General features: G+C 43.2%; 1 long non-coding RNA gene across 1 annotated transcript; it reads right to left on the minus strand.

Moving 5' to 3' along the window:
- Positions 1-6,557: 6,557 nt before the first annotated feature.
- LOC143121845 (uncharacterized) lies at positions 6,558-9,046 on the minus strand. The gene is made up of 2 exons (XR_012986549.1): positions 7,898-9,046; positions 6,558-7,674 (listed from the first exon to the last, which is right to left on the minus strand). It is a non-coding gene; the product is annotated as an uncharacterized LOC143121845 (long non-coding RNA).
- Between the last annotated feature and the right edge of the window lie 242 nt (positions 9,047-9,288).

The following is a 9,288-nucleotide window of genomic DNA, read 5'->3' on the forward strand; positions in this document are numbered from 1 at the left end:
TACCATTTGAGTTTGAGATTATTTGCATCACCTCCATGACAAAGACCCCACAGCTAGTTCCATCTTCCTGCGTTGTGTGAGGGATGGTGGCAGGTTCCCATTTGAAGTTTAACCAATCCCTCCAGCCTAGTAGGTTAAACCTGGCCCTGTAATATTTGCTGGAAAAAACAATAGCGTTGTTCCTGTCATTAATAGTCATTATTTACAGCAAAGGTAGGCGCACATACACTGCTTCCTGACTGCCAATTCTGTTTATTGTCAGTTTGTAAAGATTAGGTGAAGTAGGAAATATCGTTAGGAATCTCTGGTCAATGTGATTGATTAAGCTGCACAATGATTTCAAAGTGAGCAATATGTCTACTGCCGTCACTATGCTGGGATGAAAAAACTTCCCAATCGTGAATGACCAGAATCTATTCACTCCTGAATGAGTTTGCTTTTCCAAGCTAATGTGTTTGCACTTACTATCTGAATTTAATATATTAAACAAATGCCAACCCCCCCTATGAGGGCAAAGATAAGTTATTTGTGATATGAACTAGTAATTGGCTAATTATGCAAGTGTTGATTATTGAAATAAGTCAAACTAAAAACATGTAAATGTAAAGCAAGTTTTACCGGAAGCGAGAGGTAACACTGACTCCGCTGGTTCTACGGACCGTAGAATATACCTGCCCTGTCACCCGACACCCCAACTATTCTGAGAGGAAGCATTTTCCAATTAGAAGAGAGACTGAGAGCAGAAAGGGCTTCCCCAGGTGGAAGATTGGCAGGGTGGGCTTATGTTAGCCTTATTCCACTGCTTGGTTGAATTTCCCATTGTCCTACGTAATTTAGAACGACAATTAACCGTATGTTATCTGCACACCTATGAAGTAGATCCATTTTTTGGCCGTATCACACTTGTATTAATTCGCAGAGTTCGATCGAATGCAGTGAAAGTTACCGTTAATTTGAAACATTGTATCAGCCTAAACCAACAAGCACCGACGAACTGCTACAATGTGCGATTTGTCTTCAATAACTTTTAATGTCTACGGAGACTATGGCAGTTTCGACAACTGGGCCAAGGCAGAATTGGGATGGCACATAGAAAAACCATTGAAAAGGAAAAGTTGGCCTACATCACTAGGCTTGGGTATCGAATATCGAGTATTGGTTGGAACCGGGACTATCTTTGCGATTTTCCCGGAATCGTTCAAAAGTTTAAATTTCGATTCCTAGTTTCGATTCCCAGTCCGCCGACCTGAAGAAGAAACGGCTGAACACCAACGAAGAAGCGCATAGTTCATAGAATTAAAATTCATGAAGAAGGTCAGACTATTTCATTCAGAAAGCAGGGTTCCCGCGGATCCTTAAATAGTCTTAAATACAACTGAATTTTCGAAAGAGAGGTATTAAATGTGCTATGGGACCGCCAGCGAGTGCAAGAGAGCGAGTGATGTCTCAATCCAGTTTCGTGTATTTAAAACGCAATTGTATAAGTGATTAAGCTATTAGGCTACGGGAAGAAGTGTAGTGGTTGCAGAGTGAAGATGTTTTTCACGTGTGTGGTTAAAGGAGTGAAAACAGTAATAATACAGTAGGCCTATGTAATAATATGCCTGACGTTTTCGTGGTGTAGCTGAGGCCAGAGAGATATAGGCTACAGGTAGCCTACGTGGAATGAGGAAGCCTACGGTAGAATGAGCAAGAGAAAGAAAGAGCGATAGGTTGGCCATACGTTCGAATTAAGGCCGGACATGTGGATTTTAAAAGCCCTGTCCGGCGTCCAGCGCAGCCTCAAGCCGGACGCTCATTTGTTCTCCTTTTTGGAGTTGCGCTTGGCATCTAAAATCGTTGCTCGGACGCAGCATCGTTTCACAAACTATGGACGCGAAGACTGCTGGTCAAATTATGTGCAGTGCTTCGCAATCAGGAGGAAATACTGTAAGTTGATCTGTTTGCATCTTTCCAGCGTGTGTTGCTGGCCTAGCCTAGGGAAGAAAATATCTGTCTAAGTTATAATAGCCTACCTGTAATATCTGCCAGCAGCTTGCTTGCCAGCGTTTCCCAGTAGGCTAGGCCTACTTCGCAAAAGTTGTGAACTATAACCGCATATTTTTTTAATGTCGGCGACTGGCTACATAAAAAAAAAAAAAACGTGTGTTCATAATACGTGCGTGCTTGAGATGAAATCAGCGGTTTTCAGCAGGATCATGCAAGGAGGACCTGTCTCTTAATTAATTTAAAACAAGTCAATGGTTTTACAATGTTTCAGTCAAGCTTTGGTCGGTTTAGATACAAATGGTATGCAAAATGTAAAGTAGTGGATTAACTTTAATTTGCTTTGCTGCATATTGGACAATAGATGCACATAGTAAATTATATAAAGTAGGATTATTAAAATATGTAAATAGCTTAGTCTAACTTTGAAAAAAATATTGAAGGGAATCCAGTCCAGTGCACATGTCTTTGGCAAGTAGCCTAGGCTATTACAGAGACAGGTGAAGAACAGTCAGCCTCAGCAGTAAGCAAAACCAAATATGTACAGCCAGCTTCAAAAGCAAGCAGCCCAGACCCTAAAAGTATTTTTCTTTTGCCAAAATATATTTGGTAACTTCTGTAGACATCCAAAATGGGGTGGTGGTTAAAATTAGTAGGAAAAAAAAAACTATTGCATAAACAGTCATATATATCTTTTTGCCGTGCAGTCTTAAGTTTCATTTAGATGTCTTGAAAAGGTCTTAAAAGTCTTTAAATTTGCACTTGGAAAATGTACCCTGAGAAAGACCGTTGGTTAGCTAACTCATTTAAAATATCCTAAACTTTTTTTGACCCAGCCTCTTAAAAAAATCGGAATCGAGAATCGCTAGGAACCGGAATCGAAATAAGAAATCGGAATTGGAATCGGAATCGTTCAAATTCAAACGATACCCAACCCTATACATCACCAGCTGTTATTGCGAACAAGAGGCATAAGACTATCACTACTGATGAGTTGGACGAAATTGAAAGCAAGAAACACGAAGAAAACACGAAGAGGAGCACTGCTTGGGCAGTAAGTGTTTTGGGCGATTGGCTTAACGAAAGAAACATAGGCCTAACGCTGAGTGATTTCGAAAGACTGGAGGCAGGTGCTGTTAACGAACACCTAAGGGCATTTTATGCAACCGTAAGAACAGCTGCGGGAAAAGAATACTCGATTTCGAGCTTTTTGGCCCTTCGGAATGGTCTTAAGCGACATCTGATCAATATGAACATTGTCACCGATAAAGAATTTAAATCTGCCAATGACGTTTTTAAATCAGTCGTGAAAACCTATCGCAAGGCTGGCAAAGATGCAAGTGAGCATCACCCCCCCATCACTGAGGCCGATTTGCATGTCATCCGCACGTCAGACTATTTATCGCCCAACACAGCAGCCGGACTAGTCCGAAAAGTCTGGTTCGACATCCAGTTGAACTTGGCGAGGAGAGGAAGGGTAATCGAGACCTTCGTCCTGATTCATTTCATATCAAAAAAGATGAGGACGGGGTCGAATATGCCTCCTACTTCCACGCATGAGTGAGGCATTAGGGCTGTCAAGGCGCTACACAAACCATTCAGTGCGGAGCACCGCAGTCCAGATGCTGTCTGAGGCTGGCCTGGAGAGCAGACAGATAATGTCAGTCACTGGACATAGGTGTGAGACCAGCCTAAAGAGTTACTGGGCACCATCCACAGCTGACAGAAAACGCTGGAGCACGATTCTGTCTGGGAGCTGCCCCGCAGCAGGACCAGCCAATGACGACCGAAGCCAAAGCCAACACAGTCCATTGAGTTGCCTTTCTCGATGTCCAATTTCACTATCAATGGGAACGTGCAGTTCAATCTTAAACAATAAAAACGAATAGTATTGTAGCCTATAGTGCATGTCTGTTTTTAGTATTTTGGTGGGCAAGGTAGTGTATCATAAACAACTGTCACATTGCAACAGAGTTAAATGAGCTATTTTGACATTGACAGTGTAGCCTTTTCCTTTTAGAATCTTGGCCTATGCCCGCTTGACAACGGGAGAGATAGAACTAACGACTGGCCTTTGGCCGTAGCAACCATCAATTTAGAACTAACGACTGGCCTTTGGCCGTAGCAACCATCCATTTAGAACTAGTAACGGCAGTTTGTCCTGCAAGTTGAGAAATTAGTTGATATGTGTCGGAAGAAAGTAGTTCTACAAACAAGACCGTTTTGGCGATTAAAACGTTTAAATTGTAACAGGAAATGAACACAACGCAAGTGGCAACAGTGGAATAAGCGGAATAATGGACTCCACGGTGGTCTGTTCACAGAAGTTAATGCACTACGAGGTTTAAACGGCCCTCCGCTTCGCGTCGGGGCCGTTTTACAACCTCGACAGTGCATTAACTTCTGTGAACAGACCACCGTGTCGTCCATTATCCCTTACATATCTCCCCTCGACCCCAATCCCAGCTGCTGCATCTTATTGGAGAAATGCACATGGTGAGATGCTACCTAGATGGAGTGAAGACTCAAGCGTCTTATTGAAGAAAGGCACATGGTGAGTTGCTACCTAGATGGAGTGAAGACTCAAGCGTTACAGGACACTGGATCACAGGTGTGACTCATCAGTGACACCTGGAGGAAGAAGTGCATCCCAAAGGAAGAGCTCCTCGGCCCTGGCTCTCTTGTGGGCAAAGCCGTCAACCAGGAGGTCACTAGGCAACCAGACCCACATCCCTTTCCTAGGGTGGGAGGAGGTCGCTAGGCAACCAGACCCACATCCCTTTCCTAGGGTGGGAGGAGGTCACTAGGCAACCAGACCCACATCCCTTTCCTAGGGTGGGAGGAGGTCGCTAGGCAACCAGACCCACATCCCTTTCCTAGGGTGGGAGGAGGTCACTAGGCAACCAGACCCACATCCCTTTCCTAGGGTGGGAGGAGGTCAGTAGGCAACCAGACCCACATCCCTTTCCTAGGGTGGGAGGAGGTCACTAGGCAACCAGACCCAGATCCCTTTCCTAGGGTGGGAGGAGGTCACTAGGGATCCAGCTGGACCCATCACATGCTCCAGAGTTCACGCTTCAGGTGCCCATGCTGGACCCATCACATGCTCCAGAGTTCACGCTTCAGGTGCCCATGCTGGACCCATCACATGCTCCAGAGTTCACTCTTCAGGTGCCCATGCTCGTCACAGGGGAGGCAGGAGCAGCACCAGAGCCAATAATTGGTCACAATGTAACTGAACTGTTACTGAAGAATGGAGTGGAGCGTCCACATGAAGCTATAACACAGACTGGGAGCACAGATTTCTCTTTTGACCATGAGAAGACTGAACTGATCAATAACACAGGCTGGGAGCACAGTTTTCTCTTCTGACCATAAGAAGACTGAAATGATCAATAACACAGGCTGGGAGCACAGCTTTCTCTACTGACCATAAGAAGACTGAAATGATCAATAACACAGGCTGGGAGCACAGCTTTCTCTTCTGACCATAAGAAGACTGAACTGATCAATAACACAGGCTGGGAGCACAGTTTTGACCATAAGAAGACTGAAATTATCAAAATTATTCAACACAGTGATCCTGAGTACAGTGGTGGCCTAGTGAGAGTGCTCTACTGCTTTGGGTTGTAGTGTCATGCTCTCTCTGGTCCAACAGGGGGAGCTCTGCTGCTTTGGGTTGTAGTGTCATGATCTCTCTGGTCCAACAGGGGGAGCCCTGCTCTACTGCTCTGGGGTGCGTTTCCCGTACAACTACGGAGGTTAGCTTTTTACTAACGTGGTACGATGCATCGTTCAACTAACTAACATGTAAGTTACGACTGTTCCCCAAAGCCGCCGTACTTACATAGTACTTTGTTAGTTTGAACCATGTTGGTTTCAACCAACATAGTTCAGACTACAATGGTTGCAGATGTGTTCGGAGAATGTCGGGCTCTGTCGGTTAGAGCCGAACGCATGAAGTCACGCAAAATGAATGAAATTTGACATTGCATGACGTTTCCTGGGCCCAGCAGTTATAATATCATTAATAATAATAATAATAATAATAATAATGATAATACTTATTACAACAATAGGCAGTAATTTCAATAGGCCCTAGGCTATGTATGCTTTAAAAATATATATATATATATTAGGCTATTAAAAATAATAGGCATAATAATGATAATTTTAATAATAACGTCACAGTCTATTGAACGTAGCCTACTAATGAGCCTAATCAGTGAAGCATAAATCGCCAACCGAGCACATGTGAACAAATAAGTTACACATTTAATGAAACACACCGAATAGCCAGGCTAAATACTGGCCAATATTTTCATTTGTTGTAGCGTGACAAGGTGGCGTGAAAGGATAGACCTCTGCATTTCGGATCTTGTAGTCGTAGGTTCGAGCCTAGATAATGATAAATTAATAATGATGTTGGAATCTTGGATAGGCTCAGTCACTAAATATTCCTATGATCGTTTAGAACCTGTAGTCCTAGTTTTAACTACTGATTGGAGACCATATGCTTACTAGCCTAGGCTTAGGATAAATGTATATTATGTATATGCAAATTGGCATGGTTAGATTAGATTCAACTTTATTGTCATTGTGCAGAGCACAAATACAAATACAACCAAATACAGTTTGCATCTAACCAGAAGTGCCAAAAAGGCAGAAAAGTGCAATGTGATATATAAAGTATAGACAGGTGGTGCATAGACAGGACAATAAATATAGTGCAGTGTAGACAATACAGTTGGTTTGCAGAAGGTGGTTTAGAGTAATATAAATGAAATATAAATATGTGCAGTATCTTATCAGTTACCTTACAGTAAGAGCAGAATAAATATGGATATGTAATATGAACAATGTTGAACATGTTGTTATGTAAGTGCTTTGGGTTTCACTCTGTTCTAAAAGCGCTATATAAATGAATACTTTACTTTTTGATTGCCCTTCATTTCACTGGAAGTTTTTCATGCCTTTATGCAGCATTTTTCCAATGTTGCCCTTGTTATGTGACACTGAAAATTGAATACTGTTACCACACACAAGTATTTCATGATATTTTAAATGCACAGATACAGTTTTTTTACCATTACTTTTCATCCATTGTAGTTATGAAGTTGTGTGTTGAATCACAACCACAAAATGACAGTTCACATAGCACAAATGTTTCAATGCTCAAATGGTTGAAGGATCTGCGCCAGCTGTACCAACACACACACACACACACACACACATACACACTCACACTCACACACACACACACACACAGTGTTACTGTAGGTGCTGCTGAGACAGTAGCAAAGTATATACTGTTCAAATGCATGTCTATATTCCCTGAGTGCACTGACATTTCAAGACCTACTTTATTCCATCAACCCCCTATGATAATACAAGCATGTCAACTGCTCCATCTAGGAGCCCAACAGCGAGGCAGAGGCACGGTACAACAACGCCCATAGCCGGACCCGCGTTGTTGTGGAGAGGGCCCTGGGCATGTGGAAAGGTGTGTGAGCAAATCCGCTGGTGGCCTGAAGCTCCATCTTGCAAAGGCGTGCAGTGTAGTTTTGGTGGCGGCGCTTCTGCAACATGGCCCTACAGGATCACATCCCACTGCCGGCTGATGAGGAGCTGTTAGTGGAGGAGGTGGAAGAGGTCATTCCAGTGGCTGCTGCACACCTTCCTGCTGGCCTGGAAGCACACTGGGAATTAGTTGCACATATGTTTGGCCCCTAAACACCCAAACCCCACAATTCCCTGCCACATTACCTGTTTTTTCCCCTTTTGTTTATGTTTTTTACATTTCTTTTAGTTTGGTGGGGGTGAGGGGGTAAATGTACTTAACTTTCCCACCATCACTTTCTCCCCATGATACATACACAGATTGAAAGGTCACAAAGCAAAGGCAACTTACCATTTTTCCGCCTCCCATGACAGGCCTACCCATACCTGGGCCATGAAGGACAAGTTAAATCAGTGAAAATCATGTCACATTTTGACACTGACCACAGCACTCTGCATGTTCACGTAAGTCCCAGAGGTCTTAAAGTTCTCCAAGCGAGAGGCTACTCAACAGCAGCATTCTCCAATGTCATTGTACCAACATAATTCAGCTATGTGTTCAAATATCAAGATCATATAATAACTGAGAGTAGTCTAACTTATACACCTGCTAAACATAGCTTGTGATCAGACAAGATACAACACAAACCCCACTCCACAGGCATAGGCTACTCACCTCACACCCATCGACTCAGTCTTGAACCCCTGACCTCTCTCATGTAAAGCACACACGCTACAGTCTCTGCCACAGCACAGTCACTTCACCACATCATAATGGGCTGTAGAGTCCATATACCGTTAGCTATGTGTATGATTAGCAGATGCTTCATCCAAACACACTTAACATACGACTACAATGTAACGTTATCCTTTTATAACAATTACAATGCTAGCCTCACATAACAATACCGTTGGCATTCAAAAGCTTTATCACCAGATAACTTAACGGGTGTTCGAAAGAATCTGTGCTGACACATTAGCATTAGGCTACATGTAAATTCACGAATAATAACAACACAGATGATTGCGGTCATCATAGCACTTCACCACAGGCCGCTCTGTTGTAGGCTAACTCCACAACACTTCACTTTCCACTGTACCACATAACGTTGTCCAGTAATGTGCAATTGTAGATTCCAGCAATGCTATGGTATGGTATCCCACAGCAATGTTATGGGATCGTTTAATGGCTACCTCTCATCCATCTGTCCTCTGCGTGTTCCGTCATCAGGGTTGGTTACGTCGTCTACTATGGTTCTTACTACTTACTACAGGTCGAGAGGTGTAGTTGTAACTACACAACTTTACGATAGTGGTTGCGAACGTTAGTTGCTACTATGGTTTTGGGAAACACTGACGCAGTGTCACGATGCATCGTACTATGTAAGTTCCACCACTATAGTTCACACTATCGTTTTGGGGAACAGTTGTGTCGTACTTACATAGTTGCAACCATGTTAGTTGCTACCGTAGTTAGCAACGATGCTTTTGGGAAACGCACTCCTGGGTTGTAGTGACCTACTAAAGAGAGAGTTAGGGCAATAGTGGAAGTGGAGAGCTGGAAAATGCCCCAGACGTCTAATCAGAAAAGACACGCAATCAGTTTTTGGTCCAGAGCAAAGAGAAGCATTTAATGCACTCACAGATGGCCTGGTGAAAGCTGCAACCAAAGATTGTTAAGGCGGAGCAAGATACTTCATTATGCTGCTTTCGAGATGACTTCGCCCGAGTTGGAAAAGTGTA

The sequence above is a fragment of the Alosa pseudoharengus genome, unplaced genomic scaffold (assembly GCF_046254945.1).
Source record: "Alosa pseudoharengus isolate Yale_2024_CS ecotype anadromous, Long Island Sound unplaced genomic scaffold, YU_APseudo_1.1 YU_APseudo_1.1_scf_1, whole genome shotgun sequence".
NCBI classification, from domain to species: Eukaryota; Metazoa; Chordata; class Actinopteri; order Clupeiformes; family Clupeidae; genus Alosa; species Alosa pseudoharengus.